Here is a 16,976-nt window from a genome sequence, read left to right as displayed (position 1 = left end):
TGCTCGCCTGAGGTAGAGTACCTTCTGATAAGCTGTAGACCACACTATCTACCAAGAGAGTTCTCACCTATATTATTTGTAGCCGTCTATTTACCACCCCAGAACGAATATGGCACTAAGACCGCTCTCAACCAACTCTATAAGGCCACAAGCAAAGATGAAAATGCTAACCCAGAATGTTCCGGGATTCATCCAATGGCATTGAGGAGTACACCACCTCAGTCATCAGCTTCACCAATAAGTGCATCGACGACGTCATCGCAGTGACCGTACATACATATCCCAACCAGAAGCCATGGATTACAGACAACATCCACATCGAGCTAAAGGCTAGAGCTCCCCTTTCAAGAAGCAGGAGACTAATCCGGACACTTATAAGAAATCCCGCTATGCCCTCAGACGAACCATCAAACAAGCAAAGCGTCAATACAGGATTAAGATTGAATCCTACTATACCGGCTCTGATTTTCGTTGGTTGTGGCAGGGCTTGAAAACGATTACAGACTACAAAGGGAAACCCAGACACAAGCCTACCAGATGAGCTAAATGCCTTTTATGCTCACTTCGAGGCAAGCAACACTGAAGCATGCACAAGAGCACCAACTGTTCTGGATGACTGTGTGACAACGCTCTCGATAGCCGATGTGAACAAAACCTTTAAACAGGTCAACATTCACAAAGCCGCTGAGCCAGACAGATTACCAGGACCTGTATTCAATGTATGCACAGACCAACTATCAAGTGTCTTCACTGACATTTTCAACCTCTCCCTGACTGAGTCTGTAATACCTACATGTTTCAAGCAGACCACCATAGTCCCTGTGCCAAAGGAAGCAAAGGTAACCTGCCTAAATGCCCATGGCACTCACATTGTAGTCATGATGTGCTTTGAAAGGATGGTCATGGCTCACATCCACAGCACCCTAGACCCACTCCAAATCGCATACCGCCCCAACAGATTCACAGATGACGCAATCTCAATCGCACTCCACACTGCCCTTTCCCACCTGGACAAAAAGAACACCTATATGTGAATGCTGTTCATTGATTACAGCTCAGCATTCAACACCATAGTGCCCACGAAGCTCATCACTAAGCTAAGGACACTGGGACTAAACACCTCCCTCTGCAACTGGACCCTGGATTTCCTGACGGGCTGTCCCCAAGTGGTAAGAGTAGGCAACAACACATCTGCCACACTGATCCTTAACACTGGGGCCCCTCAGGGGTGTGTACTTAGTCCCCTCCTGTACTCCCTGTTCACCCACGACTGTATGGCCAAATACGACTCCAAAACAATCATTAAGTTTGCTGACAACACAACAGCATCACCGACAACAATGAGACAGCCTATAGGGAGGAGATCAGAGAACTGACAGTGTGGTGCTAGGACAAGAACCGCCCCCTCAGTGTGAGCAAGACAAAGGAGCTGATCGTGGACTTCAGGAAAGGAGGGCCGAACAGGCCCCCATTAACAACGACGGGGCTGTAGTTGAGTGTGGTGAGAGTTTCAAGTTCCTTGGTGTCCACATCACCAACGAACTATCAAATAAAATAAAATCAAATGTATTTATATAGCCCTTCGTACATCAGCTGATATCTCAAAGTGCTGTACAGAAACCCAGCCTAAAACCTCAAACAGCAAGCAATGCCGGTGTAGAAGCACGGTGGCTAGGAAAAACTCCCTAGAAAGGCCAAAACCTAGAAAGAAACCTAGAGAGGAACCAGGCTATGTGGGGTGGCCAGTCCTCTTCTGGCTGTGCCGGGTGGAGATTATAACAGAACATGGCCAAGATGTTCAAATGTTCATAAATGACCAGCATGGTCAAATAATAATAATTACAGGCAGTTGAAACTGGAGCAGCAGCACGGCCAGGTGGACTGGGGACAGCAAGGAGTCATCATGTCAGGTAGTCTTGAGGCATGGTCCTAGGGCTCAGGTCCTCCGAGAGAGAGAGAGAAAGAGAGAATTAGAGAGAGCATACTTAAATTCACACAGGACACCGGATAGGACAGGAAAAGTACTCCAGATATAACAAACTGACCCTAGCCCCCCGACACATAAACTACTGCAGCATAAATACTGGAGGCTGAGACAGGAGGGGTCAGGAGACACTGTGGCCCCATCCGAGGACACCCCCGGACAGGGCCAAACAGGAAGGATATAACCCCACCCACTTTGCCAAAGCACAGCCCCCCACACCACTAGAGGGATATCTTCAACCACCAACTTACCATCCTGAAACAAGGCCGAGTATAACCCACAAAGATCTCCGCCACGGCACAACCCAAGGGGGGGCGCCAACCCAGACGGGAAGATCACATCAGTGACTCAACCCACTTAAGTGAGGCACCCCTCCTAGGGACGGTATGAAAGAACCCTAGTAAACCAGTGACTCAGCCCCTGTAATAGAGTTAGAAGCAGAGAATCCCAGTGGAAAGAGGGGAACCCGGCCAGGCAGAGACAGCAAGGGCGGTTCGTTGCTCCAGAGCCTTTCCGTTCACCACACTCCTGGGCCAGACTACACTCAATCATATGACCCACTGAAGAGATGAGTCTTCAGTAAAGACTTAAAGGTTGAGACCAAGTTTGCGTCTCTCACATGGGTAGGCAGACCATTCCATAAAAATGGTGCTCTATAGGAGAAAGCCCTGCCTCCAGCTGTTTGCTTTGAAATTCTAGGGACAATTATGAGGCCTGCGTCTTGTGACCGTAGCGTACGTGTAGGTATGTACGGCAGGACCAAATCCGAGCAAGCCCATGTAATGCTTTGTAGGTTAGCAGTAAAACCTTGAAATCAGCCCTTGCCTTGACAGGAAGCCAGTGTAGGGAGGCTAGCACTGGAGTAATATGATCACATTTTTTGGGTTCTAGTCAGGATTCTAGCAGCCATATTTAGCACTAACTGAAGTTTATTTAGTGCTTTATCTGGGTAACCGGAAAGTAGAGCATTGCAGTAGTCTAACCTAAAAGTGACAAAAGCATGGATTAATTTTTTTGCATCATTTTTGGATAGAAAGTTTCAGATTTTTGCAATGTTACGTAGATGGAAAAAAGCCGTCCTTGAAACAGTCTTGATATGTTCTTCAAAAGAGAGATCAGGGTCCAGAGTAACACCGAAGTCCTTCACAGTTTTATTTGAGATGACTGTACAACCATTAAGATTAATTGTGAGATTCAACAGAAGATCTCTTTGTTTCTTGGGACCTAGAACAAGCATCTCTGTTTTGTCCAAATTTAAAAGTAGAAAGTTTGCAGCCATCCACTTCCTTATGTCTGAAACACATGCTTCTAGTGAGGGCAATTTTGGGGCTTCACCATGTTTCATTGAAATGTACAGCTGTGTGTCATCCGCATAGCAGTGAAAGTTAACATTATGTTTTCGAATGAGATCCCCAAGAGGTAAAATATATAGTGAAAACAATAGTGGTCCTAAAATGGACCCTTGAGGAACACCGAAATTTACAGTTGATTTGTCAGAGGACAAACCATTCAAGGAGACAAACTGATATCTTTCCGACAGATAAGATCTAAACCAGGCCAGAACTTGTCCGTGTAGACCAATTTTGGTTTCCAATCTCTCCAAAAGAATGTGGTGATCGATGGTATCAAAAGCAGCACTAAGGTCTAGGAGCACGAGGACAGATGTAGAGCCTTGGTCTGATGCCATTAAAAGGTAATTTACCACCTTCACAAGTGCAGTCTCAGTGCTATGATGGGGTCTAAAACCAGACTGAAGCATTTCGTATACATTGTTTGTCTTCAGGAAGGCAGTGAGTTGCTGCGCAACAGCCTTTTCTAAAAAAAATTAAGAGGAATGGTAGATTCGATATAGGCCGATAGTTTTTTATATTTTCTGGGTCAAGGTTTGGCTTTTTCAAGAGAGGCTTTATTACTGCCACTTTTAGTGAGTTTGATACACATCCGGTGGATAGAGAGCCGTTTATTATGTTCAACATAGGAGGGCCAAGCACAGGAAGCAGCTATTTCTGTAGTTTAGTTGGAATAGAGCCCAGTATGCAGCTTGAAGGTTTAGAGGCCATGATTATTTTCATCATTGTGTCAAGAGATATAGTACTAAAACACTTGAGTGTCTGTCTTGATCCTAAGTCCTGGCAGAGTTGTGCAGACTCAGGACAACTGATCTTTGAAGGAATAAGTAGATTTAAAGAGGAGTCCGTAATTTGCTTTCTAATAATCATGATCTTTTCCTCAAATTAGTTCATGAATTTATCACTGCTGAAGTGAAAGCCATCCTCTCTTGGGGAATGCTGCTTTTTAGTTAGCTTTGCGACAGTATCAAAAAGCAATTTCGGATTCCGGATGAATTTTGGATGAACTATCATGGTCCAAACATACCAGGACAGTCGTGAAGAGGGTACGACAAAACCTTTTCCCCCTCAGGTGACTGAAAAGATTTGGCATGGGTCCTCAGATCCTCAAAAGGATACAGCTGCACCATCGAGAGCATCCTGAACGGTTGCATCACCGCCTGGTATGGCAACTGCTCGGGCATCTGTCCGTAAGGCACTACAAAGGGGAGTGCTTATGGCCCAGTACATCACTGGGGCCAAGCTTCCTGCCATCCAGGACCTATATAATAGGCAGTGTCAGAGGAAAGCCCATACAATTGCCAGAGGCTCCAGTCACCCAAGTTATGGACTGTTTTCTCTGCTACCACAAGGCAAGCAGTAAGTCTCGGACCAAAATGCTCCTCAACAACTTCTACCCCCAAGCCATAAGAATGCTGAACAATTAATAAAATTGCCACCGGACTATTTACATTGACCCCCCTCTCCCTTTTGTACACTGCTGCTACTCGCTGTTCATCATCCATGCATAGTCACTTCACCTCTACCTGCATGTACAAATTACCTCAACTAACCTGTACCCCCGCACACTGACTCAGTACCGGTACCCCCTGTATATAGCCTCGTTATTTTTATTCTTATTGTGTTACTTTTTATTCTTTCTTTTTTTTTTAACTTTAGTGTCATTTTTTCTATTTAGCCTACACTTTCTTGTTCTGAACTTTTTACGGGAGTGGGACAGGTGTGGCTTCCTGACAATTATCAACTGCTTAACTCAGTTACACCTCTGACACCGCTAAAACATCAGCTATGTGAGTGTCGGGTATCGTCAGTTAAGGCTTGATCTGATCTAGGCATAAATATTTGTTGCAGTGGTTCACTGTATGGATGGAATGACTAGTGGGTGGGTGAATGGTACAGTGCCTATGGAATACTCGTACAGTGCCTATGGAATACTCTTATCTCCCTCAGGGATGAGAGATCTACTCCTGATTAGAAGATCATCTGGGCTATCTCCTCTTTACCTGTTGCACTGAGGCTCCCTAGTGCTAGCCTGGCAGACACGACTCACGTGGTCAGCAAGGGAGAGCTGACACACTGGTTTGGACAGGAGTCTGATGTAAATGCAGTATTTACACAGAAATGTGCTGAGCCTTTATTGGTTCTCTCAAATGTTTTTTTTGTCATGTTGGGTTGAGACCTGTCGTTGTTTGGATATGAAACAAAATCCAACAGTTGTATTGGAAAGAGGAGGTGCACAGGGACTGTGGGTGGCTGTCCATGTGGGTTTTTGAGTGAGAAAGGCACGGAGAACCAATCAGTAAAAAAGCATAGCCCCCTTCATTATCGACGCATCATGCTGACAACATCAAAAGAGCCTTTACAGACTCTGGAGAACTTCGAGTTAGATGTCAGCCAAACTACCTCAGTGGCTTATAACCATTATTGACTATCTTCATTCAGAACAAGTAATGACTTTATGTATAATTTAATACAGTAGGGATTTTTACTGGGTGAAAAAAACAATTACTCCTGTAGTTTCCGGCTATTTGCTTACATTTGTCTTTACACTAATGCTATAAAACAATGACAAATAAGTTCTTACATTTTCTGTTAAATACATTTTTTGACCTAAGACCTTGAACTCAATTTGACCAGACTGACCAAACTGCTGAGGCCCACCCCTGCCCACCCCTGCCCAGTCATATGAAATCCATTAGTCCCTAATGGCCTCAATTGACTGATTTCCTTATATTAACTGTAACTCTGTAAATTCTTTGAAATTGTTCCATTTATATTTTTGTTCAGGATACATTTGATCACAGTCTTGCTACCCTGAGTTAGCTATAGGGCAGTCGTTTGATCTAATGCAGTGGGGCAGCAGGGTAGCCTAGTGGTTAGAGCGGTGGACTAGTAACCGTAAGGTTGCAAATTCAAACCCCCGAGCTGACAAGGTACAAATCTGTCATTCTGCCCCTGAACAGGCAGTTAACCCACTGTTCCCAGGCCGTCATTGAAAATAAGAATTTGTTCTTAACTGACTTGCCTGGTAAAATTAAAAAATTATCAATGTTTGTCCCTGCATCAGTCCTTTATGCACTCAGTCAGATAATTATCTGACACCTCCTCTTATCAACGAGAGTGGTGTATTTTTTGACGGCCTAGGAACAGTGGGTTAACTGCCTTGTTCAGGGGCAAAATGACAGATTTTTTGTTGTGCGTGTGCTTTGCTGCAGGAGGGACTGGTGCACTTCACAAAATAGATGGCATCATGAGGTATTTAAAATGTTGTAGATATATTGAAGCAACATCTCAAGACATCAGTCAGGAAGTTAAAGCTTGGTCGCAAATGGGTCTTCCAAATGGACAATGACCCCAAGCATACTTCCAAAGTTGTGGCAACATGGCTTAAGGACAACAAAGTCAAGGTATTGGAGTGACCATCACAAAGCCCTGACCTCAATCCTATAGAAAATTTGTGGGCAGAACTGAAAAAGCATGTGCGAGCAAGGAGGCCTACAGACCTGACTCAGTTACACCAGCTCTGTCAGGAGGAATGGGCCAAAATTGTGGGAAGCTTGTGGAAGGCTACCCGAAACGTTTGACCCAAGTTAAACAATTTAAAGGCAATGCTACCAAATACTAACTGAGTGTAGGTAAACGTCTGACCCACTGGGAATGTGTGGAAGAAATAAAAGCTGAAATAAATCATTCTCTACTATTATTCTGACATTTCACTTTCTTAAAATCAAGTGGTGATCCTAACTGACCTAAGACAGGTAATTTTTTACATTGATTAAATGTCAGGAATCCTGAAAAACTGAGTTTAAATGTATTTGGCTAAGGTGTATGTATACTTCCGACTTCAACTGTCGATAAACCGTAACAGCAGCATGTGTAATGAGTCAAAAAAGTTAGTGCAAAAAGGTCAGTGCTGGAGGGAAGCCAAAGTCATTCCGCTACCCAAGAGTGGTAAAGCAGCCTTTACTGGTTCTAACAGCAGACCTGTAAGCTTGCTGCCAGCTCTTAGCAAACTGTTGGAACAGTTTGTGTTTGACCAAATACAATGCTATTTCTCTGTAAACAAATTAACAGCAGACCTTTAGTCATGCTTATTGAGAAGGGCACTCAACATATACTGCACTGACAGAAATGTCTGATGATTTGTTGGAAGAAATTGATAATAAGAAACTTGTGGGATCTGTACTGTTAGATTACAGAGCAGATTGACATTATTGACCATAACCTCCTGTTGGAAAACATATGTGTTATGGCTTTTCAACCTCTGCCATATCGTGGATTCAGAGCTGTCGATCTAATAAAACTCAAGAGGTTTCCTTTAATTTCTTATTATGGCTGCCATCCCGTTAACGGGATAATTGTCATCAACAACCGCTGAATTGCATAGCCCCACATTCAAATAATATTACTAAAAATATGTATATTCATGAAATCACAAGTGCAATATAGCAAAACACAGTTTAGCCTTTTGTTAATCCACCTGTCGTGTCAGATTTTGAAAATATGCTTTACAGCGAAAGCAATCCAAGCGTTTGTGTAAGTTTATCGATCGCTCGACAAAACATTATGTACACCTAGCATCAAGTAGCATGGTCACGAAAATCAGAAAAGGGAAAGGCAATGGCTGCCCAAACTCTGTTACGCATACAAAACGCTACTGGCACCCGGCCATACAATGACGCGATGTTATCTTTCTCGCTCATTTTTCAAAATAAATGCCTGAAACTATGTCTAAAGACTGTTGACACCTTGAGGAAGCGATAGGAAAAGGAATCTGGTTGATATCCCTTTAAATGGAGCAAAGGCAGGTTATGGAACATGGAGTTTTCAAAATAGAAGCCACAATATCAGTTCTGTTATACTCACAGACAATATTTTGACAGTTTTGGAAACTTTAGAGTGTTTTCTATCCAATACTAATAATAATATGCATATATTAGCAACTGAGGCTGAGGAGCAGGCTGTTTAGTTTGGGCAACTTATTCATCCAAGCTACTCAATACTGCCCCCCAGCCATAAGAAGTTAATGGAAGCTTCTCTAATGTCAAAAATGTAAAGTGTAAAGCGTGGTGCACCGCAGGGCAGCTCTCTAGGCCCTGCGGTGCAACAAGAGAAAATATGTTTCTGAAGGTATTGTGCCATGGAGAGTTCCTCATCTCTGCAGAGAGTAAGACTGTGTGCAATAGCAAACATCAACATCTGTGCCCCCTTTTTGCTGCTGGACTGCCGGCCACTCCACAGTCACAGAGGTCCCAGGAAAAGATAAGAGAGAGATGAGTTGTGAGAGAAACTCTGGGATGGTGTCATGACCACTGGAGTCATACACCTTTTTTTATTTTTTATTATTTCACCTTTTTTAAATTTCACCTAGGCAAGTTGAGAACAAGTTCTCGTTTACAATTGCGACCTGGCCAAGATAAAGCTAAGCAATTCGACACATATAACAAACAGAGTTACACATGGAGAAAAACAAACATACAATCAATAATACAGTAGAAAAATAAGTATATATACAATGTGAGCAAATGAGGTGAGATAAGGGAGGTAAAGGCAAAAAAAGGCCATGGTGGCGAAGTAAATACAATATAGCAAGTAAAACACTGGAATGGTAGGTTTGCAGTGGAAGAATGTGCAAAGTAGAAATAGAAATAATGGGGTGCAAAGGAGCAAAATACATAAATCAATACAGTAGGGGAAGGGTAGTTGTTTGGGCTAAATTATAGATGGGCTATGTACAGGTGCAGTAATCTGTGAGCTGCTCTGACAGCTGGTGCTTAAAGCTAGTGAGGGGGATGTTTCCAGTTTCAGAGATTTTTGTAGTTCATTCCAGTCATTGGCAGCAGAGAACTGGAAGGAGAGGCAGCCAAAGGAGGAATTGGCTTTGGGGGTGACCAGAGAGATGTACCTGCAGGAGCCCGTGCTACAGGTGGGTGCTGCTATGGTGACCAGCGAGCTGAGATAAGGGGGGACTTTACCTAGCAGGGTCTTGTAGATGACCTGCAGCCAGTGGGTTTGGCGACGAGTATGAAGTGAGGGCCAGCCAACGAGAGCGTACAGGTCGCAGTGGTGGGTGGCATATGGGGCTTTGGTGACAAAACGGATGGCACTGTGATAGACTGCATCCAATTTATTGAGTAGGGTACTGGAGGCTATTTTGTAAATGACATCGCCGGAGTCGAGGATCGGTAGGATGGTCAGTTTTACGAGGTTATGTTTGGCAGCATGAGTGAAGGATGCTTTGTTGTGAAATAGGAAGCCAATTCTAGATTTAACTTTGGATTGGAGATGTTTGATGTGAGTCTGGAAGGAGAGTTTACAGTCTAACCAGACACCTAGGTATTTGTAGTTGTCCACATATTCTTAGTCAGAACCGTCCAGAGTAGTGATGCTGGACGGGCGGGCAGGTGCAGGCAGCGATCAATTGAAGAGCATGCATTTAGTTTTACTTGTATTTAAGAGCAGTTGGAGGCCACGGAAGGAGAGTTGTATGGCATTGAAGCTCGTCTGGAGGGTTGTTAACACAGTGTCCAAGGAAGGGCCAGAAGTATACAGAATGGTGTCGTCTGCGTAGAGGTGGATCAGAGACTCACCAGCAGCAAGAGCGACATCATTGATGTATACAGAGAAGAGAGTCGGCCCAAGAATTGAACCCTGTGGCACCCCCATATAGACTGCCAGAGCCCCGGACAACAGGCCCTCCGATTTGACACACTGAACTCTATCAGAGAAATAGTTGGTGAACCAGGTGAGGCAATAATTTGAGAAAGCAAGGCTATTGAGTCTGCCGATGAGGATGTGGTGATTGACAGAGTCGAAAGCCTTGGCCAGGTCGATGAATACGGCTGCACAGTATTGTTTCTTATCGGTGGCGGTTAAGATATCGTTTAGGACCTTGAGCGTGGCTGAGGTGCACCCATGACCAGCTCTGAAACCAGATTGCATAGCGGGGAAGGTCTGGTGGGATTGGAAATGGTCGGTAATCTGTTTGTTGACTTGGCTTTCGAAGACCTTAGAAAGGCAGGGTAGGATAGATATAGGTCTGTAGCAATTTGGGTCAAGAGTGTCCCCCCCTCTTTGAAGGGGGGGATGACCGCAGCTGCTTTCCAATCTTTGGGAATCTCTGACAACACGAACGAGAGGTTGAACAGGCTAGTAATAGGGGTTGCAACATTTTTGGCAGATCATTTTAGAAAGAAAGGGTCCAGATTGTCTAGCCTGGCTGATTTGTAGACGTCCAGATTTTGCAGCTCTTTCAGAACATCAGCTGACTGGATTTGGGAGAAGGAGAAATGGGGAAGGCTTGGGCGAGTTGCTGTGGGGGGTGCAGTGCTGTTGACCGGGGTAGGGTAGCCAGGTGGAAAGCATGGCCAGCTGTAGAAAAATGCTTACTGAAATTCTCAATTATAGTGGATTTATCGGTGGTGACAGAGTTTCCTATCCTCAGTGCAGTGGGCAGCTGGGAAGAGGTGCTCTTATTCTCCATGGACTTTACAGTGTCCCAGAACTTGTTTGAGTTTGTGTTGCAGGAAACAAATTTCTGCTTGACACAGCTAGCCTTGGCTTTTCTAACAGCCTGTGTAGTTTGGTTTCTAACTTCCCTGAAAAGTTGCATATCACAGGGGCTGTTCGATGCTAATGCAGAACCATATGATGTTTTTGTGTTGGTTAAGGGCAGTCAGGTCTTGAGAGAACCAAGGGCTAAATGTGTTCCTGGTTCTACATTTCTTGAATGGGGCATGCTCATTTAAGATGGTGAGGAAGGCATTTTTTTAAATAACCAGGCATCCTCTACTGACGGGATGAGATCAATATCCTTCCAGGATACCCGGGCCAGGTCAATTAGAAAGTCCTGCTCGCTGAAGTGTTTCAGGGAGCGTTTGACAGTGATTAGTGGAGGTCGTTTGACCACTGACCCATTACGGATGCAGGCAATGAGGCAGTGATCGCTGAGATCTTGGTTGAAAACAGCAGAGGTGTATTTAGAGGGCAAGTTGGTTAGGATGATATCTATGAGGGTGCCCGTGTTTACAGCTTTGGGGTACCTGGTAGGTACCTACCTGGTAGGTTCATTGATATTTTGTGTGAGATTGAGGGCATCAAGCTTAGATTGTAGGATGGCTGGGGTGTTAAGCATTTCTCCGGTTTAGGTCACCTAGCAGCACGAGCTCTGAAGATAGATGGGGGTCATTCAGTTCACATATGGTGTCCAGAGCATGGTCTATAGCAGGCGGCAACAGTGAGAGATTGTTTTTAGAGAGGAGGATTTTTAAAAGTAGAAGTTCAAATTGTTTGGGTACAGACCTGGATAACAGAACAGAACTCTGCAGGCTATCTCTGCAGTAGATTGCAACACTGCCCCCTTTGGCCATTCTATCTTGCCTGAAAATGTTGTAGATATGGATTGGAGATTTCAGAGTTTTTGGTGGTCTTCCTAAGCCAGGATTCAGACGCGGCTAGGACATCCGGGTTGGTAGAGTGTGCTAAAGCAGTGAAAAAAACAAACTTAGGGGCGAGGCTTCTAATGTTAATGTGCATGAAACCACATTACGGTTACAGAAGTTATCAAAAGAGAGCGCCTGGGGAATAGGAGTGGAGCTAGGCACTGCAGGGCCTGGATTCACCTCTACATCGCCAGAGGAACAGAGGTGGAGTAGGATAAGGGTATGGCTAAAAGCTATGAGAATTGGTCGTCTAGGATGTCCGGAACAGAGAGTAAAAGGAGCAGGTTTCTGGGGGCAATAAAATAGCTTCAAGGTATAATGTGTAGACAAAGGTATGGTAGGATGTGAATACAGTGGAGGTAAACCTAGGCATTGAGTGATGATGAGAGAGATATTGTCTCTAGAAACATAATTGAAACCAGGTGATGTCATCGCATGTGTGGGTGGTGGAACTGAAAGGTTGGATAAGGTATAATGAGCAGGGCTAGAGGCTCTACAGTGAAATAAGCCAATAAACACTAACCAGAACAGCAATGGACAAGGCTATTGACATTAAGGAGAGGCCTGCTTAGCCGAGTGATCATAAGGGTCCAGTGAGTGGTTGGGGTCACATCGATTCAGACAGATAGCCGGGCCATGGGTAGCAAGCTGGCAGACGATGGCGGACTGTTTTTAGCCACCTCGTGTGTTTCCGTTGGTAGATTAGTGGGGTTCCGTGTGGTAGAGGGGACCAATCCAATTGGCAAAATAGTTGTAGTTACAGTGGGGAGAACAAGTATTTGATACACTGACGATTTTGCAAGTTTTCCTACTTACAAAGCATGTAGAGGTCTGTAATTTTTATCATAGGTCAACTTCAACTGTGAGATACTGAATCTAAAACAAAAATCCATAAAATCACATTGTATGATTTTTTTGTAATTTATTTGCATTTTATTGCATGACATAAGTATTTGATACATCAGAAAAGCAGAACTTAATATTTGGTATAGAAACCTTTGTTTGCAATTACAGAGATCATACGTTTCCTGTAGTTCTTGACCAGGTTTGCACACACTGTAGCAGGGATTTTGGCCCACTCCTCCATACAGACCTTCTCCAGATCCTTCAGGTTTCGGGGCTGTCGCTGGGCAATACGGACTTTCAGCTCCCTCCAAAGATTTTATATTGGGTTCAGGTCTGGCTAGGCCACTCCAGGACCTTGAGATGCTTCTTACGGAGACACTCCTTAGTTGCCCTGGCTGTGTGTTTCGGGTCATTGTCATGCTGGAAGACCCAGCCACGACCCATCTTCAATGCTCTTACTGAGGGAAGGAAGTTGTTGGCCAAGATATCGCAATAGATGGCCCCATCCATCCTCCCCTCAATACGGTGCAGTCGTCCTGTCCCCTTTGCAGAAAAGCATCCCCAAAGAATGATGTTTCCACCTCCATGCTTCACGGTTAGGATGGTGTTCTTGGGGTTGTACTCATCCTTCTTCTTCCTCCAAACACGGCGAGTGGAGTTTAGACCAAAAAGCTCTATTTTTGTCTCATCAGACCACATGACCTTCTACCATTCCTCCTCTGGATCATCCAGATGGTCATGGGCAAACTTCAAACGGGCCTGGACATGCGCTGGCTTGAGCAGGGGGACCTTGCGTGTGCTGCAGGATTTTAATCCATGACGGCGTAGTGTGTTACTAATGGTTTTCTTTGAGACTGTGGTCCCAGCTCTCTTCAGGTCATTGACCAGGTCCTGCCTTGTAGTTCTGGGCTGATCCATCACCTTCCTCATGATCATTGATGCCCCACGAGGTGAGATCTTGCATGGAGCCCCAGACTGAGGGTGATTGACCGTCATCTTGACCTTCTTCCATTTTCTAATAATTGTGCCAACAGTTGTTGCCTTCTCACCAAGCTGCTTGCCTATTGTCCTGTAACCCATCCCAGCCTTGTGCAGGTCTACAATTTTATCCCTGATGTCCTTACACCCTCTCTGGTCTTGGCCATTGTGGAGAGGTTGGAGTCTGTTTGATTGAGTGTGTGGACAGTTGTCTTTTATACAGGTAACGAGTTCAAACAGGTGCAGTTAATACAGGTAATGAGTGGAGAAGAGGAGGGCTTCTTAAAGAAAAACTAACAGGTCTGTGAGAGATGGAATTCTTACTGGTTGGTAGGTGATCAAATACTTATGTCATGCAATAAAATGCAAATGAATTACTTAAAAATCATACAATGTGATTTTCTAGATTTTTGTTTTAGGTTCCGTCTCTCACAGTTGAAGTGTACCTATGATAAAAAATACAGACCTCTACACGCTTTGTACCTATGATAAAAAATACAGCCCTCTACACGCTTTGAAAACCTGCAAAATCGGCAGTGTATCAAATACTTGTTCTCCCCACTGTACAGTGGCCCAAGAAAATTGTCTGATAGACCTATTCAGACAGCAGCCGGTAAGACAGCTAACGATTAACATTAACATTAACAGTACCTACATGGAAGCGAAGGTTATTTACCATGACCCAGTGGTTAGACTTGAGATCGACTATCTGGACAAAGCCCTGGGTCAGTGTTGGTACTGCTGACAGCATGGCAATGCCACCCACCGCGATGAGGCCTCCTACTTCTTGATGCTGCAACATTCAAAAGAGCTTGAGCATGATCATTTGTAAAATTGTCTAACAAGGAGTGTGGCAGAAGAATAACCCCCCGAAGGTTCTCCATCCAGCCAAAGAGAGCAGCTGGCCTCACCTGCCCCTCTTGGACACTAGAGATGAGAACCTCACTAGTGTTTTCTAGTCCAGTGAATGGACTTACATGTCCCTGTTCCTTCAGTCTGAGGCAAGCCACCTGTGAGAACATTTGATGGATTAGTGCATTGTTATGAAGGGGAGAAAGGTACTTTTCCACAGTTTTTGAAAGTACATCAAGCTGGTACCCTTCCCACTCAGAGTCCACAGCAGACAATCATTTTTACCTTGTCAAAAACCTCCACGTCCTTCTAAACCCGTGCCTGAACATGGTCCTCGAAGGCATTCTGATCTTGTTCGACAACTTCCACCATATCAGGTGGAGTTTCAGTGATCTGAAAGTATGTTATTCAAAAATAGCAATAGGCAAACAATAACACTAAGTCAACTACAAATTTGAATGACTGCAGTATATGCAATAATTTGATATAATTGTATATGCAATTGCAACAACGACGAGACGGCCTACAGGGAGGAGGTGAGGGCCCTCGGAGTGTGGTGTCAGGAAAATAACCTCACACTCAACGTCAACAAAACTAAGGAGATGATTGTGGACTTCAGGAAACAGCAGAGGGAACACCCCCATCCACATCGATGGAACAGTAGTGGAGAGGGTAGCAAGTTTTAAGTTCCTCGGCATACACATCACAGACAAACTGAATTGGTCCACTCACACAGACAGCATCGTGAGGAAGGCGCAGCAGCGCCTCTTCAACCTCAGGAGGCTGAAGAAATTCGGCTTGTCACCAAAAGCACTCACAAACTTCTACAGATGCACAATCGAGAGCATCCTGGCGGGCTGTATCACCGCCTGGTATGGCAACTGCACCGCCCTCAACCGTAAGGCTCTCCAGAGGGTAGTGAGGTCTGCACAACGCATCACCGGGGGCAAACTACCTGCCCTCCAGGACACCTACACCACCCGATGCTACAGGAAGGCCATAAAGATCATCAAGGACATCAACCACCCGAGCCACTGCCTGTTCACCCCGCTGTCATCCAGAAGGCGAGGTCAGTACAGGTGCATCAAAGCTGGGACCGAGAGACTGAAAAACAGCTTCTATCTCAAGGCCATCAGACTGTTAAACAGCCACCACTAACATTGAGTGGCTACTGCCAACACACTGTCAATGACACTGACTCTACTCCAGCCACTTTAATCATGGGAATTGATGGGAAATGATGTAAATATATCACTAGCCACTTTAAACAATGCTACCTTATATAATGTTACTTACCCTACATTGTTCATCTCATATGCATACGTTGATACTGTACTCTATATCATCGACTGCATCCTTATGTAATACATGTATCACTAGCCACTTTAACTATGCCACTTGGTTTACATACTTATCTCATATGTATATACTGTACTCGATATCATCTACTGTATCTTGCCTATGCTGCTCTGTACCATCACTCATTCATATATCCTTATGTACATATTCTTTATCCCCTTACACTGTGTATAAGACAGTAGTTTTTTTGGAATTGTTAGTTAGATTACTTGCTCGTTATTACTGCATTGTCGGAACTAGAAGCACAAGCATTTCGCTACACTCGCATTAACATCTGCTAACCATGTGTATGTGACAAATAAAATTTGATTTGATTTGATTTGATTTGATTTGATTTGATTTGATTTTGATTTGATTTGCATTGTTTACCTCAAACAACAGCTGCAGCTCCCGTCCGTACAGCAGGTGGTAGGGCGAGTACTTGGTGGAGGCCTGGACACTGCTGTTGTGTGGAAAGATGAATTACCTTCAGGTTTTCCTCCCACCGTTCCTGCCCATTGCAGTCTTGAGGGTCTGGTTGGTCCGTTCATCCAAACTTGGAGGAGGGGGTAGGAAAGGGATATTTATTGACAATGTAAGATATTGAAATATGTCTAATTATGAACCATGAAAAAACAAAAACAAACCTTTGGTCTGTGGATGATATAGAGCGGAGACCCGGTGCTTCAACCCCCCAGTCCTCGAACAAGGCTTTCTTGGTCTGAAGAAAATCGCACATCAGTAAATAAACTTGGCTATTTACAGTGGGTCAAAAAAGTATTTAGTCAGCCACCAATTGTGCAAGTTCTCCCACTTAAAAAGATGAGAGGCCTGTAATTTTCATCATTGGTACACTTCAACTATGCCAGACAAAATGAGAAAAAAAATCCAGAAAATCACATTGTAGGATTTTTTATTTATTTATTTGCAATTTATGGTGGAAAATAAGTATTTGGTCAAAGTGGGGTCAAAATGATCACAAGAACGGTGAGCAAAAATCCCAGAACCACACGGGGGGACCTAGTGAATGACCTGCAGAGAGCTGGGACCAAAGTAACAAAGCCTACCAACAGTAACACACTACGCCGCCAGGGACTCAAATCCTGCAGTGCCAGACGTGTCCCCCTGCTTAAGCCAGTACATGTCCAGGCCCGTCTGAAATTTGCTAGAGAGCACTTGGATGATCCA

The sequence above is a fragment of the Oncorhynchus tshawytscha genome, linkage group LG12, assembly GCF_018296145.1.
Source record: "Oncorhynchus tshawytscha isolate Ot180627B linkage group LG12, Otsh_v2.0, whole genome shotgun sequence".
Lineage (NCBI taxonomy): Eukaryota > Metazoa > Chordata > Actinopteri > Salmoniformes > Salmonidae > Oncorhynchus > Oncorhynchus tshawytscha.
The sequence above is the reverse complement of the archived record's forward strand: the minus strand, read 5'-3'. Positions refer to the sequence as shown.